This window comes from Syzygium oleosum, unplaced genomic scaffold, assembly GCF_021117445.2.
Source record: "Syzygium oleosum isolate NSW1041296 unplaced genomic scaffold, Sole_v2.1 Sole_v2.49, whole genome shotgun sequence".
NCBI classification, from domain to species: Eukaryota; Viridiplantae; Streptophyta; class Magnoliopsida; order Myrtales; family Myrtaceae; genus Syzygium; species Syzygium oleosum.
In genome coordinates this window covers 1,103,000-1,128,525 of record NW_026607533.1, presented here as the reverse complement: position 1 = coordinate 1,128,525, position 25,526 = coordinate 1,103,000, and the positions used below count along the sequence as shown (strand labels likewise).

Sequence of the window (25,526 nt, the reverse complement as noted above, 5' to 3'; positions counted from 1 at the left end):
ATTCAAAAAAATATTAAAATATTATTTAATTTGTCCACGTCAGCGCCACGTCGGCACCGGTCGCCGGCCGGCAGGCGTCCACATCTGTAAATTCCAGTTAAAATTGGCTGGAAGGACTAAATTGGCACAAAAATAAAAGGTTTAGGACTGAATTGGCATCAATTTAAAAGGTTTAGGACTGAATTGGCACCAAAAAAAGGTTTAGGATTAAATTGGCACAATTGCAAAAGGTTTAGGACTGAATTGGCACCAAAAAAAGGTTTAGGACTAAATTGACATCAATGTAAAAGGTTTAGGACTTTTATGGCACTTTTCCCTATTGAAGACTGTTTTAGTAATTTCCTCGTTCTTACGCTAAAGAAAAACGAGCACATCTTAGGTTTCGTTTGCCCTTTGTTTGGTTTGTGTCATTTAATTAGCAAGCAAGTTACGACGAGCGCATAGGTACCTTTCCACTTATCAACGGACTATCATCTATCCATTCTATCTAAACATTAATAAAGACAATTTTGGAATTTGGTGTCCATTTTCCAACCTTCAAAAGTCCAGATTGCGCTTCTCATATCAATCATCATCTTGATGACAAAGGACAATCGAATGTTAATCTCTGTTGCTCTGGACTCAACAGTTTTGCTGCTTTGGGGTGCATCTTCTATTTATCAATTTTTTCACTCAATATTCGGTTAAACTCTCAAAGATTGCTCTTTCAAAGTAAACCGAATTTTTAGGTCCATTTCTTCTTTTTTTTTCAAACATATTAAATTGGTAAGTTAATTGTTTCTAAAACAAACTCGGCGCATGCGCGACACATGCTCGAGGTCTAGTTTGAGTATTGAGAAGAACCAACAACAGGAAGGTCCTCTGGTGTGTAAACGATTTACACCTTTGATGTTTACGATTCTACTTTGTATTTTAAAGATCACTCTTAACGGATACGTAAAAAAGTGTCGAATGCATAATTACTTTTGCTATTATTTGACAAGAATTGTGGCAATGAGGTTTTTACTTGTCCTTGTTTGCAAAAAATCTGCTTAATTGTTAATTATGGCGTTAAATTAGATGATGAAGAGTTGATTCAGATGTTGCCACAATATAATTCCTTTTGCTTGATTCGATTTTATGCATAATATCGGAAGTTTTCGCAATGCCAATAGTGAGGTGTATCCCTTTAAGCCAATTATAAGAAGAACGTGGGATAATAAGTTGCAATATGAGGTGTAATCAAGCTCCAGAGTTTACAAAGAATTCCTTATATCCTGATGAAATCTGCATGATTTTCTAGGTGGAATGAAGCACTCTCTACACTCCTTTCATCTCCTTTGGAAGTTCAATTTTGCAATGGCACAAGCGAATATACACGTGAAAATTAGCGGAAAGGCCAAAAGCATGATGGCTATGATATAGAGTTGATCGTAGCGTTACCCATAATAATTTTCCAAGAAGGCGCTGATCGTCGTTTGTTGTCCATTGACCGTTATCTCCTTATGGATGTCTCCATACGGCGAACTAAGCATACCTCTCAAGGACCACGTAACTGGGCATATCCAGTAACCCCAATGCCACCAGACCGGAATTTCCTGCCAAAATGGGTGATAAAAGACGAGCAGCTACTTGTGTTACGCCACAAATAATTTTCATGATTGAGTGTTACTTGACGGAATAGCAGAAGTTGAATCAGAGACTTACGGGTCCGCGAATGAGGAATCCCACGAATAGATTGAACATGGTATAGGCAAAATTCCCAAACACCGCAGCCACTTGGTATGTCGGTGTCAGTGAAACAAGCATCATTCCAAAGTTGTTGAAATAAAGCAGTGTACAGAACATGGTGTAGAAGTACCAAAACACTTTAGAGAACAAGACATAGAAACCTATGGCAGGGTATGAGATCAGCACAAACAGAACTGCTTGCAAGAAAATGTATGGAACTTCAATAACCACCTGCAACATATTTGAGGGGAATAATATGTTAGATAAAATATGGAAGAATGAGAAATATATCAGCATAACCAAGAGAATACATCAAATAGGAGCATGAATCAATGACCTGAGCAAATGAATAGGACCACGATGAGTACATTCTGGTGAATCTTTCTCTGTAGACAACGATACGTTTGGTAGCAACAAGTGGCATAACCGAATTGCTGTTGCCTATCCCCATGAATAGAACAAAGATAGACATTGATCCAAGTATGCTGAACAGATCCTGCTCGTCATTTCTTGAAAACAAAGGTTCATGTTTCAGCATCTTAGATGGTAGGTTTACATCCTAATGTCGATGTTTGACAAGCATCAAAAGGTTTTTCCCAGACTAACAGGGTTGTATGAACAACTTACATTTCCTTTCCTTTCTGCCAAAGGAGAGCAGCAAACAAGAAGGAAGATGCGGTAATGAAAATCAGGCGCACCACATTGTATTTAGGGCTTCTCCAGTAGGTTAGATGTTGTTTCCACAAGCATGTTTTGAACTGCTCCCATCTATTTTGCAGGAAGCGTGCAGAGAAATTTATTTCTTTTGTCCCGGCAGCCAGCAAACTTAGCTCTCTCATTAATTCTTGGTTCGTCCTGCAGAGGTAAAAAATATGCAATCAGTAGACACAATTTATTTCCCATAGCAAGTACGAGAAGCACCATTTGTGAGCACATATTATCATTCTCTGGTCAGTACTCCAAGTTAGCATCGCATGACAGACGGAAGAAATGAAGTTTGAAAACTGTGCGGTGGAAGAGTACTTAATGTGTGCTTAACGTGTGCTCTGAACATTAGTCTCCTGTATGCTCACCTGCACTGATCAGATTCCTTATAAATGATGCCATAGTCTACCAAGTTGAGATTCTAGAGAAGGACCTATGATTTCCAGCATCCACGTAGCAGGGTTGTAATTATCCTTGATTTTTGGCACTCCAGTGATACTCTGGACAAGGGAAATGTAGGGATTCTGTCACGCCCCGTACCCCACGAAGCGTAAGCATCCCACCTTCGGTCGATAAATTGCGACGTCCCAGGAAGCGTCGCCGACCCACGCCCATACAGAGATCAAGCACAAGCGGAAGTATAAAATAAACAAACCCAGACAATTACAATATGAGCCAAGGATAGCCATCCAATAAACAAGATTCAACGCAGAAAATATGTACATACTTATATTACTATTTTAAAACTCTTTTTACAGTGTTCACGACAACCAAAAAGGAAACACCAACAGCTGAGAATAATCCAAACAGCCACTTCTCTGGTCTGCTCCATCCCCACCGAGGTGCATGCTTGACGACTGCTGGATAAAAGGCGATATTCCCAAAAAGAGGTGGTGACCTCGGCATCCTACTGCTGGGGGTCTGAAATGTTTCGGTTTACACAACCGTGAGACGAATCTCAGTGAGTTCAACCCCTAAACCTAGGCTAGGCTAGCATGCAATCTCCTGACCGGAAACAAACATTTAAAATCATAACACAACCATAATCATACAATTCTATGACCCTAAGCAGGTTAGATAGTTCAATATGTAATAATCACGGGACATACGTGGCACACATTATCACACGTACGCCAATCACATGCTCATACACCGAGTCTCACACACTCGCATGCCATTCAATGCATGTTTATGCATGCAAATGTCATTGACATGTCATGCACATTTCTTTGGCCCACTGGCCCACACTGGCACACTTGCCCAATTAATTATTATTACGACTCGAGTCATCAATTTTTCATGGCCCGGTGCATCTAGCACGCTTCAAAGTGCATGAGCGCGCATCCGATCGGCCCGGTGTCTCTAGCACTGCTTCAAAGTGCATGAGGCGCAACACTGTTCTCCTTGCGAACCGAGCACGCTTCAAAGTGCATGAGGATGGTCGCCTTCCGGACGTACCGGGCATCGTCCTGCTTCAAAGTGCATGAGGACGGTATCGACCCGAAGGTCCTTAGGTGATCACACGCTCATTATTATCCGAACCCGTGTATAGCGCCGGGGTATTTTAGGTGATCACATGCTCATGGCGGACACGCATTCTCGCACAATTTTCATCACATGCCTCACTCTTGGCATACGCAATGCGTGTCCATGTTATGCAATGCAATGAACCACGAGCACCAATATAATTCAGACAACCCGGGCATACCCGGCAATTTCACCGATGAACTCCTAAATTGGTCATTAACCCCTATTATCCTCCCCAACGATTCTCATTAATCCACTAAATTTTTCCGATAATAAATTCTACTAATCGGTCCTCAACCCAGTCTCAAATACACACTGCTATTATCTAAGCCAGTCAAAAATGCACCGATAACACCTAAACCAGTCCAGAAAAACGCAACATCAGTCCTAATCCGGGTTTAGGAATTTTACTCACCAAAACAAGGGTCACGACGACGGGGAATGGCGGCCGATCAACGATGAACAGTGAAACCGGCGGCGGAATTCCCGGCGGACGGCGGCGCGGTGTACGGACGGGGTGAAACAGCGATTCCGTACGGACGCGTGAAACGTACCACCGTACGGACACAGCTATGCAGTACGGACGGATGGGAACGGCGGCCGGCGAGGCGCCGGACACGGCGGCGACGGCCGTACGGGGTCTGGATGAACAGCGACCGTACGGGGCGTGAACAGTAAATTGTACGGTCGCTATACGGACCGGGCTGAACGGCGACGTATGGACATGTTTGAGCAATAGGGTGTCGACGGAATCAAGGACGGAGTCCGGCGAAGCTCCGGCGGTACTATTCACAGAATGGAAAATGAGAAAAAGAGAGAAAAAGAGAGAAAAAGAGGGGGAAAGGGAGAGAGAAATGGACGGAACCGAGGCTGAGCTGAAGCGGGGGACCAAGGGGGTCGACGGCGAGGCACGGCGGTCGGCGGCGTGCTCCGGCGAAGCTCCGGCGAGAGAGAAAATGAGAGTGAAAATTTGAGAGAAAATGAGAGAAAGTGTGGGAAAAATGGAGAGAAAATTTTCTGAAGGCTGGTCTGGTCGTGGGAGTGAGAGAGGAGAGAGAAAAAATGCTTATCTTAGTCAAAAACTAGGGCCTAGGGTGCCATGTGTCAAAAATCAAGCCAATGGACAATTTTGCCCTTGATCCAAAGGCTAGGATTTGCCCTAATCCAATAATTTAGGGGTGAAATGGTCTTTTGCCCCTAACCATGGTTGACCAGACCTGGTTTAACCTTAACTCACCTTGGTTAATCCCAAAATTAAATCCAATTTTCGGAATTAATCAAAAATGGCCTAGGGGCATTTTCGTAATTTTCCAATCCCGAACCGAAATTCCAATTTTCGCACATACGCGTTCCATATATGCGTGGCCAACATAATATGGCGTCGGAATCGCGAAATTCACCGCGCAAGCCCTCGAAAATCCACGTCAAAGTTTCGGGAATAAAAATAATATTATTTTTCCAATTTTTGTCGAAATTCCAATTGTTGTCCAAAACGACTCCTGGTATGCGTGGCCACCCAAAAATGGCGTCGGCCACGAAAAATAACCTCATTTGGCCTCGAAAAGCGATGCTGACATCCCGGGGGCAAAATCGTAATTTTTCACCCCCGGACCGAAATTCCAATTTTTACTCGTACTAACTCCTCATGTGAGTGGCCAGCGTAATATGACGTCAGATTCCCAAAAATAGTCTCTTAAGCCTTTGAAAATCGATACCGAAATCCGGGCCCAATTCCGTGAACAAAACCCGCTAAACTTTCAATTTCAGAGTCTCTCACTAACGGGTGGCTGTTTAGAGGTTACGCGTATCGACCTAAGGCTATTCGTATCGTGATGGTCTCGATCATTGAGAGAATGAGAAATTATCATTAGTTCCAGAGGTCACAATCATTAGGTTCAAGTTCCGGACTGGTTGACCACGTGCACTTTTGGTCTTGCAGAATCACCTGCGTCCCAATCGTACATCGTTGGCCTTGGCCAAACCAAATCCATTACTCTTTCCTAAGATCGGCCCACGTTGGCCCAAAATATTTCCTCAGCGTCTCTCGTGATCGGTATCCCTTTCGCGATAGGGTCCCCGGTCCACGTACCATCTTCTAGTTAGCCATACCCTATTGGTTAGTATCCCGAGAGTGATCAGCTCTGGGTGAGACTTACTAAAATGAAATGCGAAATAATATCAGTTTCATTGATCCCGGAAATTACATCGAAATTTGGGCTGTTACAGATTCGGCAGTCAAGCTTTCTCAATTCAATTTACATTTTTTCATTTCCAGTGTAGAGTACTTGATAAGGCTATCAGTAGGTTTAGTTAATTTTATATGTTTTTCTTCCTTTGGATATACCAACATTGTTTGCAGCTCATCATAGAACCAATTCATACTAAACGACGTGCATATTTTGAGAAGTATAAATTGAAGCGCTCATGCCTGAGGTGTAACATTTACCTCAAAATATTCAATAAGCTTACTTGAATGCTTGCCAAGCTCTCCAGAGTATATCATTTGACCTCCTCTTTTCATCAGGATTAGCTACATAGTTTATCAAATGCAACATGCTTCAGTCATGTCTGTCACAGTTATTAATGCACTCTACAAACATATGTGAAGGGAGTAGTAGATAGAATTATATGCGATGTGCACCAAAACTCTGTCGTCTAAGCATAATTTTACGGAGAGTAGAATAGACTGTTACAGGAATTAATGCATTAGCAAGTTACCTCGTCAAAAGCCTCAAACATGTAGATGCTTGGCTGGTGAATTGTACACACAATTGTCCTCCCCGTGCTAACAATATTCTTTACGACTCGCATTACAATGGCCGCTGCTCTGGCATCGAGACCAAAAGTAGGTTCGTCCATGAATATGGTCGACGGGTTAGAAACAAGCACCACTACTATAGTCAGCTGTTTACGCTGCTCAGTTGATATACCGGTCACACCAGGAACACCAACTATGGTATCTTTGATGTCATATAGCTCAATCATTTGAAGTACTGTAGCCATAAATTCCTTATTGACAACATATAATTTAGTTGCGATGCAGATTTAGCTACTAAATAGTGCGAGATCTTATCACTCAATATGTGATGCCAGAGACTTACTATAGTTTCCGTCTGCCTGCTGGATTTGATCAACATGAGAATATCTAGTGTACACTAGTTCTTCATCCTTCCTAGACATGAGCTAATCACAAATGCATACAAAAGATATGCGGCTTTTTAGGATATCCTCCAACCTTTATGTCTCCTTCGATAAAACCGTCAGTTTTTCTTCCAGAAAGAACATCCATCAACGTTGTTTTCCCTGCACCACTGACGCCCATCAAAGCGGTTAGGACTCCGGGCCTGAATGCTCCGGTAATATCTCGAAGAAGTTGTAGTCTCCTTTCTGGGAAACCTTGCTCTCTCAAATTCTGGGAAACATTTGAGGTTCTGTTATACCAATCATTTATTGATATGATATGCACACGAATACTTATTTTTAACAACTCAAATGCCTCACCTTGGGTGTTTCGACGAAGTACTGCACATTTTTTATGTTAGAGTTGTTGGTTCAAATGGTAAAAGCATCTCTATACAATTTCAAAATTGCACTGGCGTCAAAAGGCAATATGAGCTGATTCAAAATATCGACCAGTACTCATGAATGTACGATATCAACCTTTCTTTTGCAGTTTGCTGATTTTTTTCAATGGATGATAAGGGACTAACTGCTCATGAATCTTCTAACCTCTAATATTTGGCTCAGTGGTACTTTTGTTAGCCGCCTGTTTTCCTGGAGCAGGACGGTTAATGTCTCTTTCTTTATCCAGCTGGGATAGCTTCTTACTAGAGACAACAGCTCCAGTTCTACTCAGAGCTGTGATCAGCCGATAAATACACGTTACTCGGTGAAAAAGTGTCAACCCTCTGAGAGTATTCCTAACCTGCAATGTTCAATTCAATTACCTTTTGAAAAACTCAGAGCACAGGTGAACCCAATGTTGAAAACCATCCAAAATCCAATCAGTGACCCAACTGATATCCAGTAAAAGTAGTCACTATAATCTAGACCACGCTCTTTGAGCACTTGTTGCCCCAGAGTGCCATTAAGAGATGAAACCTGAATCATTAAGCCCGTTAAATACTAAACCCAACCATCGTCATGTGAAATCCATTCATGTGAGACTAATTTGGACTTCAGGATGTCACCTTTTGCCACCTTGGAGCAAGAAACTCATTAACCAAAACACCGATTTCTGCATATGACAATGGAGAGAACCAGAAGCCCCACTTCAGCCAACTGGGTAAAGAAGCTGCAGAGAGACAAGGCTGTTAAGTTCTGTCACTTTGCTAAAGTCCCTAGAATTACGATTGATAAAATTGAACTTATGTTTCGGTATGATTAGGCCACCGAATAAAAACAAAACAAATACAGAGAATAAACCGCAAATTGCTGCAACAGGCGGATTTCGAACCATGGAAGCTATCAATCGGAACATTGATATTGATACTTGATGCAATAGGAAGAGCAGGAAGAATTGATAAAAGAACCGGAGTCATGAAAACGTGAGAATGGCTAAAAATCATACCATCTCTCTGTTGTAGTGTATTTCGGAATTACCTTTGTGGTTCAGGACTATAATTAACTTCATAATAGGTAATAGCTGTCCAAAGAAACGCATCAAGTAAAGAGAATGGGATTTTCAGTGGGGCTGCTGGAATGGTATAAGCCCATGCAGGGTAGAAGAAAAAATCTCGTTGCTTGTAAAAGACACTAAGTCTAGAAACAGTCATTGCCAGCTCCTGAAAGCCATTAACCAATTGCCGGATGAGAGCGTAAAATAGGGAACCCATGAAAAGATCCGAATGCACCAAATCAAGCTCCATTTGTGTGCGCAAGAAGATGGTCACTGTGATAACTGCAACGACCACAAGCCGCAAAGAGCAACCACCTAGTCAATGAATTTTGCGTATATTTCTCATTAACCTTGTATTGTGACTGCACATTTTGAGTCCCAATGGACAATTACCTGTGCTGATTCGAAGATATGAAAAAAGGAGTTGCGCTTCATGAGGAGCCACTCTCTTGAAAGGCGCGCTTTGAACAACTCCCACTTTTTTGACGAGTAAATATCGAAAGATAAAGCACTTATGTGAAGCGCAGTTTTCTCGAAAGGCCTGGCAAGTTCCTCATCTGGCAAGTTCCTCATCTAGTGTCTTTCCCATTGGAAGCTCTTTAAACATCCTCGCAAACATGCTTGGAGATATGAAATTATCGGTCCGGTCTCTGTGATGCCAGTATTGCGCCTGGTCCTTTCCGGAAACTACCTGCCAAGAATTCCCAAAAACAGGATATGTTAGCGGTAACCTTGCACGGTTCGGACATCCCTTTATTAAGCAAGAGTGCGTACTTCTTGGAGAAAGTCAGCAATGCCTTTTCTCATTGGGCACTTGAAACCACAGTGTTCAAAGAAGCTGAGAACATCGGTCCGAGGTTCATGGTACACTGTATGTCCCTCTGCCATTAGAATTACGTCATCAAAGAGATCAAAAGTCTCGGGTGCTGACTGAAGAAGCGACACCAAAATTGTGGATTCTGTTATGTGTGCCAATTGCTGCAAACATGTAATGATCTGAAAGGTAGTGGAGCTATCCAAGCCTGTTTATATCTCGTCCATAAATAGAACTCTCGCCGGACCAATTATCATTTCCCCTGGAAAAGAGAACGCTGTGAAATCTGTAATGAAGCCTTAAAATTCCAATGTGACATAGAAACTATTCCTATAAGTTTCTAATCATTTGCTGCGTATTCACGTAAAACTAACCGGTCGTCAGCCTTCTCTTTTGACCACCAGAAACTCCTCTGTTCATTGCATCCCCTACAATTGTATCTGTGCAGATGTCGAGTCCAAGAACCTGAAAAGGCATAAATGGTAGCAAAAGTAAATTTGTCTGTGAAAAATAAACTTGGTAATTCTTTTTCCCATTGGAAAGATTACCTTCAATATGTAGTCTGTTTGAAGTGTTCTTTTCAGTCCTCCTATTGAAATTGCCTGTTCATATAGTCATAAAGTCATCACGAGCCAGTATCGCCAATCGCCACTGTAATTGGAATATCGCTGGAAAAAAAGGAATCCTACTTTGTGAAATCATTAACCTCAATGTAAGTATCTATGCTTGGCTCTGGGTTAATTCCTGCTTGCTTCTCCCTTTTACTAACTTCTTTCAACATGTCTTCAATGAAAAGAGACATAATTAGGATCAGCAATGATCACTGGAACTAATAGTAACTTCCAGGTCGGAGAATAAACTGGTACCTGCCCCTTCCCCCAATGCCCTGACAACATGCAGAGAAGTCGAGCGTCTCCCTCACAGTCATCTCGGGAATATGCATATCATATTGGCTTATATAGGCTGAAGTCTTCTGAGGAACAAACTCATTGAGCTTGTAACCATTGTAGAAAATCTCTCCCTTGACCTAGATCATACATCGTTTGTCAATTCTGCTGATCTTATATATATGCATGATCATTTGCGTACGAATATAGCTTAAGTATAGTAGCTATTCTTGTCAGCTTGGAACATCTACAACAGACTGAACACCAAAAAGATAATACCTTGAGGGGTTTCTCTGATTTGCCTGCTAATGCCTGTAAGAAGGTGGTCTTTCCGCATTCCGGTGGACCTAGCAATAGTGTCATCCTACACAATTTCGAGAGACAATATGCCATATAGTAAAATCATATTTATCAACTTGTGAATCTAAATCAGTGCATATGCTAAGCTTTAATACTAATCTCGCAGGCTTAAGGACGCCGCTTATGTTCTTTAGAATTCTTATCTTGGTCCCCGGATACTTGCAGCGAACCTTACTTGTTGAAGCGACTTCACAGAAAAAAAAAGGTTCATGGTTCCCGTGTTTTTGTCCTATGACTTTTACGAGAATGGATTGCAATAGCTTGATAGAATAGAGAAGCAGTTGCATGAGCTAAGGAGTTTGATACTAAATAAGCCAATTAAACATAACAAAAATCAAGTTAAAAAGAGTTCTATTAATTCCTCATAAAACTCCTTCGAACGTAAAGTAGGTGCAACTGGATTTTCCATGGGTTTCATTAGGAATATGTCTTGCAAATATACGTAATTATCTTCCATATGTCGACATCGAAGAATCGAGCATATGGTTTTGAACGACCTGACCTGGTTCATGTGGGATAAGCTCCTAGGAGTGCTAAAAGTAACACCACTAGGTGGTGACTATTTGGAGGTGGATGTTACTTATGAATCACCCAACATGAACTCTCCCATCCGACCTGAGATTTTATGAGTCAGATATTTTGTGCATTAATGGGATTGGTCAAATAAAAAGTTTCTGTACCCATATTATCCATCTTTGCTTTCTTAAATGAAAAAGAAAGCCTCATCTACTGCTTTAAGTAAATATACGGGTCCTGAAAAAGATTTTGCAAGAAAAAGGGAAAATTAGATTCAAGATCCTGAATCAGGGTCCGAATCCCAAATCCCAAATCCCAAATTATTTTGTAAACTCTCTAAAACAATTTAGAAGATCTCTTTTCATTGGTCTCTTAATAGTTTTGTATCTTGATGAAAAACATAATCGTCATTAACTTAATCAGATTACATCATTTATATATATATATATATATATATATATATATATATATATATGTAGTGAGCATTAAGACTTACTAATTATGGAAAAGACTAAACTACCCTTTCAATACTCCCACTCAAGTTGGAGCATAAACATCAAAGTGCCCCAACCTGTTACACAAAGTAATCACTCTACTGCCTTGCAATGACTTAGTAAAAAGATCAGCAAGTTGGTCTTTAGTCTGTGTGTATTGAAGTGTTATTTCCTTGTTTTGAATCTTTTCTCGCACAAAATGGTAATCCACTTCAATATGCTTCGTGCGCTGATGAAAAACTGGATTTGAAGCGATATGCATAGCAGATTGGTTATCACAACATAGAACTGAAGGAGCTGAAGATGACATACTAAGTTCGGATGATAACATCCTCAACCAAATCAACTCACTAGTCACATGAGCCATGGCCCGATATTCCGTCTCAGCACTTGATTGAGACACCACCTGTTGTTTCTTACTTTTCCAACTCACAAGATTGCCTCCCAAGAATACACAATAACCAGAAGTTGATTGCCTATCAAAAGGACAACCAGTCCAATTAGCATCAGAGTAGCCAATAACATCAAGGTGTCCATGATTCTTGAACAATATCCCTTTACCTGGTGCTTCCTTCAAGTATTTAACTATACGTAGCACTGCCTCCCAATGTGTAGTACGAGGAAACACATAAATTGACTAACAGCACTAACCGCAAAAGAGATATCTGGTCAGGTAACAGTTAAATAATTGAGCTTATCTACCAGTCTCAGATACTTACTTGGATCATGAAGTAATTCACTTATGTTTTGCATCAAGCTTCACATTAGGATCCATCGAAGTATTAACAGGGTTCGCATCGAAGGACCTGAGAAAAGACTTCATCTACTGATAGAAGAGCTCCTTGAGAGATAATCTGTTGTCGGAGAGAAGAAAGAGTAGGACCAAGCCCCAGGAGAAATAAAACAACTCTCATATCTTGTTGGCACTTGGCCAACTCTCTAATGTCATCGGTGGCAAGCAAATAAGTATCCAGTTTCTCACAAAGGGTGATGAACCTAGAATAGTAATCAGATGCAGACATGTCTCCAATACGTAGGTCAAATATCTCCTCCCACACATCACAAACAAGGGTCATATTATCACAACCCGAAAACATAAGAGCACATTTGTCCCAAATAGCTTTGGCTGATGTACACTCCATAAACTGAAAACTAATCTTGGAATCCATGGTATTCCACAACAATGTCTGAATAGCAGCATCGCCAGAGCGCCAATCATCCTCCTTTGTTTTATTCGTAGGTGGAGATGAAATCAGATAACTCAGCTGTTTGGTGGCTAAAAGATATGTTTCGATTGCCATAGACCAAGAAGGGTAATTGGTCCCATCGAGCTTAACAGAGGTCAACTTCATATTAGTGAGATTGGTATCCGTGTTTCTAGAATCGCCAGCCATAACTCAAAATAATAGAAAAGTGAACTTAACCGAAATTTGCACCTTGTGCACCAAATGTAATAATTACCACCAATTACCACCAAACACAATAACTCATCAGAACAGAAGCACAAATCTACATAGGGCATTAACAAACCCAATTATCAATCATCGCGAGTAAACTTCAACACCAGGCAGGGACTTTAATTTCGCAAGAAAAGAATGCCTATGCGATATTCGTCGGGCAAGTAACAATATGATTTACCAAAAATTAATAATCCCATTCTCAAATATTCCTTCTGCCCGCTGAACCAATAATGCTGGTTTACACTTGAGTACGAGCTCGCTTCACTTTCCTCTCACTCACCTTGCGACTAGTGACTCTGAAGATCGTCATTGGCTCTGTGGAACCAGCAACCCTCGTAGAACCAGCAACACTCGTGGACTCTGGATTTCGTCGTGGCTTCGAACTCAAACTCGCGGCTTCAGAACTTGGTGGAACATCGCCAGATCTGAGTTCAGCAAGGCCTGGCCATGCCGGACTAGAACTGGGCAATGCTGGGTGAGGTCGATAGGGCGGTGCGACTCAAGACGACTCAAGGCAACGGTAACGAGGTGTCGATTTGGTGAATTGACAGATATATCGACGTTGGAATGGTGTTGCAAGAGTTGCTGGAGTCGCGGGAGTCGCGGACGTTGCAGACATTGCAGACGCCGGCGATGCAGTTGTTGCGGGAGTCGTGGTAGCTACCGCCGGCGTGGTGGGTAAGATTCCAAGGCCGGCGGCAGTGACTTCTCCGGTGACAACAGTGGCCTCCGGCGGCTAGGGTAACGGTTGAAGGACTAGGGTTTTGTTTATTGGCTCTGATATCATGATGAAAAACAGAACCATCATTAACTTAATCAGATTACATCATCTATATATATATATATATATATATATATATATAGTGAGCATTAAGGCTCACTAATTATGAAGAATACTAAACTACCCTTTCAACATGTCTAAAGCCACAGTGCCGCACGTATGCTGTACCATTGAGACTTGGATGTTCTAAAACTGCCAACTTTTTAGCAGTAAGGTCCATTTGCATCGTGTGGCTAATATCAATGTCTTTATCTAATGTTTCCAAAATGACAGTTCTTTGATATTCCAGCCTTCAAAGGATGAATCAAAAGTAGTAGGTTATGTTATCCAAACATAAGAGAAGAAGATAGCGAAGAAAATCTCACGTAGAAAATGAACTTGAGCGTGTTCAAAACATTAGGGATGGGTTCCCCATGAACGGCTTCGCTATCTGCTTCTATGCACAAGTTCTCATATCTCACTTCCACGGTCGGTAATGATATCATATTAGCTAAACTTTGGCATATAAAATAATTGAAGATGCGAGAAATAAAAAAAAAATGTCTGCCTTTTACTAAAACTGTAAAGTTAGAACAGGCATAAAAGTATAAAATGCCTGCCTCTGCACTCGCTCACGGAGCTTCTGGAGAAGTCGGAGATTGTCTTTTTCGATCGTCTTCAACAGGCCGTCCACAAATACCCGCCTCTCTGAGCCCCCGAACTTCGCCACGTCCACCACCTCGTGGTCTAGAACTGCCGCCCTCAGCCGCTGGAATGTCGGCAGCCTCTCAAACGCCGCTCACTGCAGCTCCAGTTCATCATCCTCCCGCCGGCGATCCTCGCCGAACGTCGATGGCATCTGGTCCACTGAATCAACGGTGCTCCTGAAGCTGCTCGAGGCGGGGTGGTGCAGTGACGAAGAGAAGCGCCGGCTTCGTCCTCGCTCCATCTCGGCAAGCTCAATCCTCATGGACAAGGCCGGCTCGTTGCTCATCATGGATGACTACGGCATTTCGTTTCGTTTTGATATTTTCGAGCATATACAGGCAAATATTTTTCATAAGCACATCAAATTACAGTCCCTTTCCTAATACCAGTGACATGCCATGGAACAGTTTAAAAGTAACATCAATTGTCTATCTTCGTGGGCAGCCTATTACATTATTGAATTGACTTCACATTGATGTTGACTTGATTCTAGAGTAATTTATATTCTAAACCAATGCAAGTCATGTTAAAATAACAACGTAAGCATCAATATAGTCTCATTTTATTCCCATATGGCTCCTCTTTTTGGGCAGCCATTATGATTATTCTTTTCAATATTGAGAAGACCCATAAGAAGCGGGGCAAAGCTCGAATGAGCAAACCAAATGCAAAAAATTATTCATAATTGATGGTGAGAAGAATGATCATGTTATCGTGCTTAGCCTAACCGCTAGATATACAATAATGCAACTCTACCTTGTTGTTCCTACCATCCTGCCAATTCAAAATTGATGGTGAAGCCCGACCCGCCTTGACTTTCAGTGTCGAGGCTCCGAACATGCCGGGAGTGTCGGCGCCATTGAGATAAGCTTTTAATTTCACCCGGCCCTGCTGCCGTTGGAGAGAAACACACGTAGAGAACGGCGGCAGACGGAGTTGTATGGAATTCGCCCTGATGAACAAAACGAACCCTGTAAAAGAAATGAAAATTTCCATCAGTCTTCTTGCTTAAGCAAACGATTAGGTAAAATTACCAAAAAAGTCCTAAACATTTTGCAATTGTGCCAATTCAGTCCTAAACTTTTGCAATTGTGCCAATTCAGTCCATCCGGCCACTTTTTGTAACATCCCGAATTTCGACTCGTATCCGGGATCAATAATATTGATATTATTCCTCATTTAATTTTAGTAAGTCTCGCCTAAAATTGAGCTCTCTCGGAATACTAACTGATAGAGAATGGCTAATTAGGAAACGGTACGTGGACCAGGGATCCGATCACGATTCGGACGCCGATTCCGAGAAACAACGAGGAAATATTTTGGGCCAATGTGGGCCAATCCTAGGAGGGTGAAGGATTTAGTTTGGCCAATGATGTATGATCAGATCGCTGGTGATTCCGCACGACCGAGAGTACACGCGGCCAATCAGTCCCGAACTTAACCCGAACGATCGTGACCTCTGGAACTAGTGATGATTCCTCTCTCTCTATGATCGGAACCGTCATGACTCGGATAACCCTAGGTCTATACGCGTAACCCCTAAACAGCCGCCCATTAGTGAGAGACCCTAAAATTTGAAATCGAGCGAGTTTTGATCACGAAATTGGGCCCGGATTTCGATGTTGATTTTCGATGGCTTAAGAGACTATTTTTGGGAATCTAACGTTAGATTAGGCTGGCCACGCATATTTTGAATTAGTATGGCTGAAAATTGGAATTTCGGTTCGGGGGTGAAAAATTACGATTTTGCCCCTCGGGACACCGACTTGGATTTTGAGGCCGTATGAGGTTATTTTTCGAAGCTGATGTCATTTTGGGGTGGCCACGTACATTTAGAGTTGTTTCGGTCAAAAATTGGAATTTTGGCTCGGAAGTGAAAAATAATATTATTTTATTCCCAGAACTCGGCAGTCGATTTTCGAGGGCTTAAGAGGCTATTTTCGCGATTCTGACGCCATATTATGTTGGCCACAAACATTTGGGGTTGGTACGGTCGAAAAATGGAATTTCGACCCGGGACCGGAAAATGACCATTTTACCCCTAGGCCTAATTTTGGGGATTCCGAATTTTTGAAAAATTATTTTGGGGATATTTTATGGATAATATCAGCCCAATAATGCAGCCTAGTGAATTACCAAAATACCCCTCAATTTTTGGATAAAGATTAATGTGGGCCAAGTGTTCAAGGGCGCTTTGGGCATTTTGAAAATGTTGGTCCAATTAGTCAACTTTCTCTCTCTTTCTCTCTTCATTTCCAGCCCTCACTGCCGGTTCCCCCACCATTTCCCACGATCAGCCCCTTTCCTCTCTCTCCCTCCCTTGCTCGGCCGTGGACGATCGCCGGAAGCCACCGTGCGCCGCCGCTCGCCGGAAGCCACCGAGCGCCGCCGCGCCACCGACCAACCTCACCACCACCCGACAGCCACTTTCTCTCCTACCACAGTCGACCATCACCATCACCGTCGCCCTAGCTGTGACCGCCTTGAGCCGCCGTTCGCCGGAACACCGCCGCCGACCGCCGCTCGCCGGCGATTGGCCGCCGACCGCCGCTCGCCGGCGATTGGCCGCCCGTTCTCCCCGCCGAATCAGCTTAGGATTAAGTGAGTATTAGTCCCTAATCCTTAATTAGGATAATTAAGCATTTTCTAGATAGGATTAGTAGGTAATTAGTGGTTAATTAGACTTATTTAGGCTTGATTAGGCTAGATTAATGGCCTATGGTTTATGGATTAGTAATGTGACGATTTGAGGAGCCTAATGAAGTCGTTTGACGCCATGAAGGGTCGGAATAGTGGCTGCCATTACTAGAACCGAATTTGGTTCAAGTTGGTTTAATTGGCGATTAATGGTATTATGGTGATTAATGCTTCCCATTGTGCAATTTGTGGTGGAATTGTGTTGATTTGGGTTTGAATTTTGTGATGCCAGGTCGTGTGCTAATTATGGCCTATTGTGATGTGCTCATTTATAGGCCGAGGCCAAATTGAATTTAATAGGGCATTTAAGCATGTTAATATGTTGATTGGGCATATTGTGGTTGGTTGTGAACATATCTTGACATGTTTGGAATATGTGCCTAGGTGATATTGAACGCTCAATGTACATCATGTGAATGCCCGAGTGCCGAAATTGCATGACCACGCATTTCGTGTGCATAGAATGGGCATGAGAAGAAAAGTGTGCGAGTTTGCGTGCCTGACATGAGCATGTGTGATCACCCTAAATGCTCAGATGCGTTTACGCGCGGTTCAGATAAAATTTAGGCAGTCTGCCGTGTGATCACTTATTTGGCCTTCGGGTCGTGCCGTTCTCATGCACTTTGAAGCAGGACGATGCCCGGTTTGTCCGGAAGACGGCGTTGGTCCGTAAGGAGATCGGTGTTGCGCCTCATGCACTTTGGAGCAGGCTAGAGACACTGGGCTAGATGCGCTTTGGCGCGGGCCGCGGAGTGTTGTGAGCCTTCGGGCCGTGGCCTTCGGGTCGGTTTATAAATTGCTAAAATGAGATGTGTGCCAGAGTGCATGATTTGAGGAGATTCATAAGCATGACAAATGTGTGCCAGAGTATGTGACTAATGTGCGAGCCGGTGATTCGTATATAAGTCAGGCACTTGAGGTATGAGCATGCGTATGGCGTACGTGTGACCAGTGTGTCGCGTATGTGCCGTGGCTTATATAAAATGCCTAACCTGCAGGGTCGGTTGTATATTCGATCTGGGCTCGAGGGCCTAGGTCAATTGATTGAAATTGTTATGCAGTGTGTGCTTGGTTTTTCCTGTCAGGAGGTGCGTGTTAGCCTAATTTTGGTTTAGGGGTTTTTACTCACTGAGCTTGTCTCATTGTTGTATAAACCCACTCTTTTCAGACCCCCGGCCCTGAGGATGGCAGGTGAGCGGACACATATTGGGAGGAGCTCTGGATAGATATGGTGTTTGACCGCAGAGCCATGTACCCTCTTTTGATGTTGGTGGTTATTGACCCGTTTTGGCTTTAATAAGTGTTTTTGGTGTAAAACGGATATTGTAAACATTTTACAAAAAAATGTATTGTGTACGTTTCCAGTGTCATTGGTTTTGACTATTATGCTATCCTTGGTTGTCTGATTTTTGTACAGGTGTATATATATATTTATATACGTCGCTTCCACATGTGCTTTGATCTGTGTCCTTTGGGCGTTGGGTCGGCGACGCGTCCTGGAACGTCGCAACAAATTCGACCTCTTTGTGGGATATTCGCGCTTTGCGGGGTACGGGGCGTGACACTTTTGGCAAGCCGGCGCTGACGTGGCCGCCGGCCGGCTGACATGGTGCCGGCCGGCGTCCACGTGGTAATATTTTAATATTTTTTTTATTTTTGAATATAATTTTCCATTTTTTTTTCTTTTCCTTCTCCCCCTTGGCCTGTCCGGCCAGGGGGGAGGCTCGCCGGCGAGGGCCCGGCTCCGGCGAGGCGAGTTAGGCCCTCGCCGGAGGCTGGGCGAGCTCCGCCTCGCCCGATGCGGGCGAGCGGAGCTCGCCCGGCCAAGGCGAGCTACGCCTCGTCGGAGGCCGGGCGAGCTCCGCCTCGCCCGATCTGGCGAGGCGGAGCTTGCCATGGCGAGGCGAGCTCCACCTCGCCAGATCTGGGCGAGGGCGGAGCTTGCCCAGCCATGGCGAGCTCCGCCTCGCCGGAGTTGGGCGAGGCTCGCCTAGCGGCAGGGCGAGCTCCGCCTCGCCAGATCTGGGCGAGGGCGGAGCTTGCCCAGCCATGGCGAGCTCCGCCTCGTCGGAGTTGGGCGAGGCTCGCCTAGCGGCGGCGAGGGCGGAGCTCACCCAGCCATGGCGAGCTAGGCCCTCGCCGGCGAGCCTCCCCCCTGGCCAGACAGGCCAGGGGGGAGAAGGAAAAGAAAAAAAAAATAAAAAAGGAAAAAAATTCGAAAATAATAAAAAAAATATTAAAATATTGCTACGTGGACGCCGGCCGGCGGCCACGTCAGCACTGGCCGGCCAAAAGTGGCTGGATGGACTGAATTGGCATAATTGCAAAAGGTTTAGGACTGAATTGGCACAATCGCAAAAGGTTTAGAACTTTTTTGGTAATTTTCCCCAAACGATTATGCTTATGAAGGACGATATCAACACATGGAGGCGTGACCACTGATCACGCCTTTCCTTCTCTATGAAATGAACCACCCGAGAAGGTTGCATGCGGCAATGTTTCTCCACAGCAAGATTGATGAGATGATGCCATTGAGGAGTCCAACTAGAAAAGGCAGTGTCCACTTCAAGAAGATGTACTGCAACAATTGCACTTTGGATCTGCTTCTCCGATCATGCTTGAACAGATCATTCTCATTGATCCTGCAAAACAGAACCCAACCAAGCGCCGACATGCAGACGAAAATCTTGCAATAAAAGATAGAGTCGTCAACAAAACAGAGAAATTTCCAAAAATATAATCAAGAAAAACATATATAATTGGATTTGCTTCAGAAAACTACTCATAGTCCAATATTCTTCGGTAAGTTCACTAAAAGATTTCATGCTCTACAAAAAGATGCATTATTCTTCTTCTAGGGCTGGCCAACCTCGTTGCCATGCGTGTTAGTCCATTTAGATCGTCAAAATTCGATTTTTGCGCACAAGATTCCGTAACTCACAATTTGATCATATAACAACCAAAGGGTTAGCTTAATTAGCGAGACGGCTAACATAATTTATATGTAAAAAGTTCGATATTCATTCACAGCGCAAGTCCTTTGAAGATGGGAGTTTAGGGTTTTCTTGTCCGCATGTGATGGAGCACCGGTTTGTTAGGTTGAGAACCTTCTCTGGACCTACCTCGAATTGATTATAAATATAGTCTTTTATCCTAATTAATTTGCTAATCATCCCATGTTCCAAGCATGTCGGTCCACATGCATTGCGCTCAACCCATCAATACCATTCAATCACCTTAACATCCTATTTGATTATAAACCCACGTTATTAAAATTTAATAATCTTTTTCACAGAGAAAAGAAAGTTAAAAAAAAAGGGAAGGGAAGCTCACTAATTAAAGGCATATCAAAAGTTGCAAATCACGAGCATTACGGTTGCAAGCGGTAAGAATAGGGAAAGTAAGTATAAAAGGAATTATATTTATGCGGTTTGATGTTTGAGGCAGAGGAGAAAAACTACATATAGTAGACCAGCTATAAGTTCGGATAGGATATAAAATTATCCCATCTGGCGTTTGGGTGACTTGAATTCCGGATATAACTTGGATATAATCCGGAGATAAAAATCCCACCTAGGAGGTCAGATATACTGGATATGATAAGGATTATAAAAAATGAAAAGAAAAAAAAAAGAAATGATGAAGGACGAGAAGACACTTTTTGTTGAAATCACAAGAGATCCATCCATAGAGGATAAAAAGATTGAGAGCGCATCAAGCGACAATCCCATTCACGGCAGTCTTATCATACCGTCAAACTCCATAGTCAAAGACTATGGACGAGAAGACACTCCCGCGTGCTCCATCATCGTTTGACGTCGGAGCACCACCTAGCCATCATTCCCATTTGTCTCGCCCTCTCTCTATTTAGACCCATTAAATTGATGCGGTCCGACACTCTAGACCTCAGATTTGAGACTTACGACCTCGGTTCCAAGGTTGTTGGCCTCAGGGACCCTAGGGTTGGGGTCGCCTAAGGGCGGGCTCATACTCGGTGTCGGCTGCGGCCAAAGATAGAGATCGCAACTGCAAGATTGCATTCGTCGAAACTAGAGTTCGTGGCCAACGGTTGGAGGTCGCCTAAGGCTGGGCCTTGTCCTTTCGTTAGTCATGGCCTCTGTGTCACGACCGGTGGCCTTTACGGCCGCTTGGCTAAGAAACACTTAGAAACTTGCCCCAGTTAGCATAGAGAGAAAGTTAAAAGCTGACACGGTCCGAGAAAGTGACAAAGAAACAGAGCCAATTTTTTGGGGTGGAATCGCTAGAAGGGAGAAGATTGTGTTTCAGACTTAAAACAAAGGAAGGAGGAGTGAAAAGATTAAGATTTGATTTGGGCGCGTTTATTATAAATCCCATTGTTATCGTATCTAATCTATAGCCTATCTGACCTTATCGTATCCGACAAAAAAATTCAGACGACCAAACGCAACCAAATTGTATTCGAATACTTTGGATCATTTCATTGATTGCACATTGATGTTGACTTGATTCTAGAGTAACTTTATTTTCTAAATCGATGCAAGTCATGTTGGTAGCAATGTAAGCATCGGCGTAGGCTCATTTTCTTCTGAAAAGGTAGTGTGCCCATTTATTCCAATTTGGCTCCTGTGCTCAGCCATGACTTTTTATTTCAGTGATGAGGAAACCCATTTTGATAGGTTATTCAGAATCACCAACTATTATGTATATGGAATCCAAATAAGAAGCGAGGCAAAGCTCGGAATGAGTTAACCAAATACAGAAAATTATCTATACTTGATGGTGAGGAAAATCGATCGTGCTTCATGCTTAGCCATCTGTTAGATATACATTAATGCAACTCTATCTCATTGGGTTCCTAGTATCATAACAATTCAAAAATTCACCTTGTAGCGTCAATTTGTTTCTTCAATGCTGAATTTTATGTAAGGTTTTCGCAATAGAGCTTGAAGGAAAGAGTAGATGATTAAGAACTTCCAAATATTCGTTTATAATCGACAAATCACGGGAGTCTTATATATTCGAGGCTCATTTTTTTCTATAAAAATGATGGTACTGCAGAGAGGAAACCCTAAACTTTTTGGACGGTGGTTTTTCTTAATTTTTGGAGTCTAGAATCCACTCTTTTCCTCGTGTTGTTATGTGCTACCAGTTTTTTTTGAAATTGGGGCGAATTACCAAAAAAATGTCATAAATCTATTGCAATTATGCCAATTTAGTGCTAAATTTTTTTTTTGCCAATTGAGTCCTAAACCATTTACATTTGTGTCAATTTAGTACACCCGGCCAATTTTGGCTTGCCGGCAATTACGTCAATAATTTTTAATAATATTTTTTCGAATTTTTTAATTATTTTTTTCTTTTTCCTAGCTGGCGAGGTCGACCTCATTGGCCCTCGCCATCGGCGACCCGCTAGAGGAAGAAGAAATAAAAAAAAAGAAAAAAGGACAAAGAAAATATTAATTAAAAAATTCGAAAAATAAAAAAATATATTATTAAAAATTGTTCACGGGAGTGCCGTAGGCTAAAATTGGCCGAAAGACTGAATGGCACAAATACAAAAGATTTCTGACTTGTTTAGCCAAAAAAAAAGTTTATGACTAAATTGACACAATTGCAATTGATTTATGACTTTTTTTGGTGATTTTCCCTTTGAAATTAATTACACTCTATCATGTTGAAGATCCCCGAGGACTTGTTAACACGATCCAAAAAATAACACCTTAACTTAACTATCGTTTAAGCATACTTAATAAAGAAGGTTTCAAATTCTAAAACACTGATAGAACACACGAGAAAGGATAGAGTGAGTCGATAAAAGACCTCAAGAACAGCCAACTAGGATGAAAAACTACCAACACAAAGAACAACCACTTGCTTGATAAATTTTCTCGCGCCATAATCTCTCTCTACCGAACTTCAATTCAAGTGGGTTTACTATCAAAAGAAAGCCCTTTCTAAATACTAAAAGATTCAAAACTTCACAGACTCAAAAAAAATGGCCAAAGACAAGCGAAAATCATTGCCAAAAATAGATATTCGGAACTCGGTAGATTCACACATGGAATTTAAAATTCATTCTGACCAAACCATAACTCAGAATCAACTTCTGCAAAATATCATGGCTCCACAACTCTCTGATATATTATTTACACATAATTTCATAGCTAAAGAACTCCTAGATTGGATCTAGAAACTCAGAAGTCATATAGATCATAATTTAGGGCTCAACTTCGAAAATTCCTCCGATTAGATGAACAAAAAGTACAAATCCTTACATGGCACTACAAAACGAAGTTAATCCGGCTTGTCGAGAGCGAGTATGCGCGAATTTTTCTCTCTTTTCTCCTTGATTTCCCTCTCCTGGAACGTACGAGCGTCTCTCTTCTCTTTTCTTCTCTATTCGTTCGATCGTCCCCTTTTTTTTTCTCTTTTTTTTTAATATTGTTATTATTATTAGGCGGTGGAAGCTTTAAGGCCAAAGCTTAATGAAGTTTCGGGCTTGGCTTTGGGCAACAAGTGCTAAAACGGCGTGGTAGTCAACAGTCTAAACCAGGTTATTCCGAGGCTACAAATATAGAGTGATTGTAGTGATACCCAAAAGAACTTTCCAAGAAGGCATAATCCTCCTTTGTTATTATCTATGGATGTCTCCATAGTTAATAAAAGAAAATTATTCAAGGTCTCAAGAACAAAAAACCTATTGGACCGTCATAGCTGTACGTTGATAGACATAAAAAAAAAATTGGTTTGTTTAAAAGCGCCGAGTAAGTAGGCGGGTTAATACCACGAAAAATCCTAAACTAGTACACATGTGATGTGACAAATTTATCCTAAACTAATTTTTTTGCTACAAAAAATCCTAAATTGGTACACCCGTGATAAATTCACCTCAGACTAATCTTTTGATCACCAAAAACCCCAAACTGGTACACTTGTTACAAATTTACCCTTCGTTAAATTGGATTAATACCACGAAAAATCATAAATTGGTACACCTGTGACGAACAAAGGGGTAAAACCCTAAACTGGTATACCCGTCAACTGCCACGTGTCATCCAATTCAGCAATTTGACTGTAAAATTTAATGGAAACTAATAGAGGGTAAAATTGTCAAAAATGTATCAGTTTAGGATTTTTTGTGATAAAAAAATTAATTTAGGGTAAAATTGTCACAAGTGTACCGGTTTGGACTTTTCGTGATATTGACCCTAAGGCCGACTGTTAAAATAGCTAAATGGTGATAAATCCGGTTGATATGTCCTCTTTAGGCAACATCTATGCTCAATTAATCCGAGTATAATCTTCTAATTGATCGTTTCATTGGAAAAGTTAATCAAATGTATATCGTTAAAAGGGGATCCAAAACACATATGTGCCCCTCTAGGTACTCTATTTCCTCCATGAGGAAGAAAGAAAACTAAAGATCATGTGTATTAGGCAAAACTACACGATTGCCCCTAAAGTAAATGATATATCCATTTATCTGACGCGAGGTTCAGATTGATTAACCATAAACTGTACATAATTGAGCACAGCCCATGTCGAGAAGACCAAAGTACAATCCTTCTATTTAATGTAGTTTAATGAATCTCATACATATATCCAAACAAATTTAATCACTATAATAGCGTGCATCATCGAATCCACGGTCCAGTTTCATTTTATGCAAATTCACCAAGTAATTTCTCCCAGAAGAGTTGTCCCCACTACCCAGTAGTACTAGGCTACGAGCGGATGTAACTGCGATTGGCTTAATTAAAGTAGAGTTGGAATCATCGACTTTGCTATGTCTCGGCATCTGTAATTAGCTTGAAGTAGAGCTGGAATCATTGACTTGTGCACATCAACGCACCATTATTAACTTCATGCCGACCAGTCGGTCTAGTCATGTCTCACTTCCACAATAATTCACTTGTCACTTCCAAAGCTCGTGCATAACGTTCGAAATAAGAGTATATGACAAGAGAAAACCATGTTCAGCAAAAGCAAGGGATAAATTGCCTTTTCACTCGGTCTTCCAAATTTGTATAAGATACTTTGTGGCCAAAAGAGTTCGACAACACTCCCTTCAATTCAAATAGATCCACCTTTCAAATTTTTCAATCACTCGTTTAACGAAAATGATGATGTAAAACATCGCACGGCCCATGAATCGAGAGCGCGATATTAGACTCCAATATGGTTCGACTTGGTTTATCATGTGATTGTAACTCGCTTGTCTAGGAAAGGAAAAGAAAAGGAGTTCACTGTGATAATATAATGAGCAATTGAAGGCTCCGATAATTGGA

The 25,526-nt window shown here is 42.0% G+C and overlaps 1 pseudogene; it reads right to left on the bottom strand.

Annotated features, from left to right (window-relative positions):
- Positions 1–1,310: 1,310 nt before the first annotated feature.
- LOC115664444 (pleiotropic drug resistance protein 3-like) lies at positions 1,311–14,848 on the bottom strand (annotated as a pseudogene).
- Between the last annotated feature and the right edge of the window lie 10,678 nt (positions 14,849–25,526).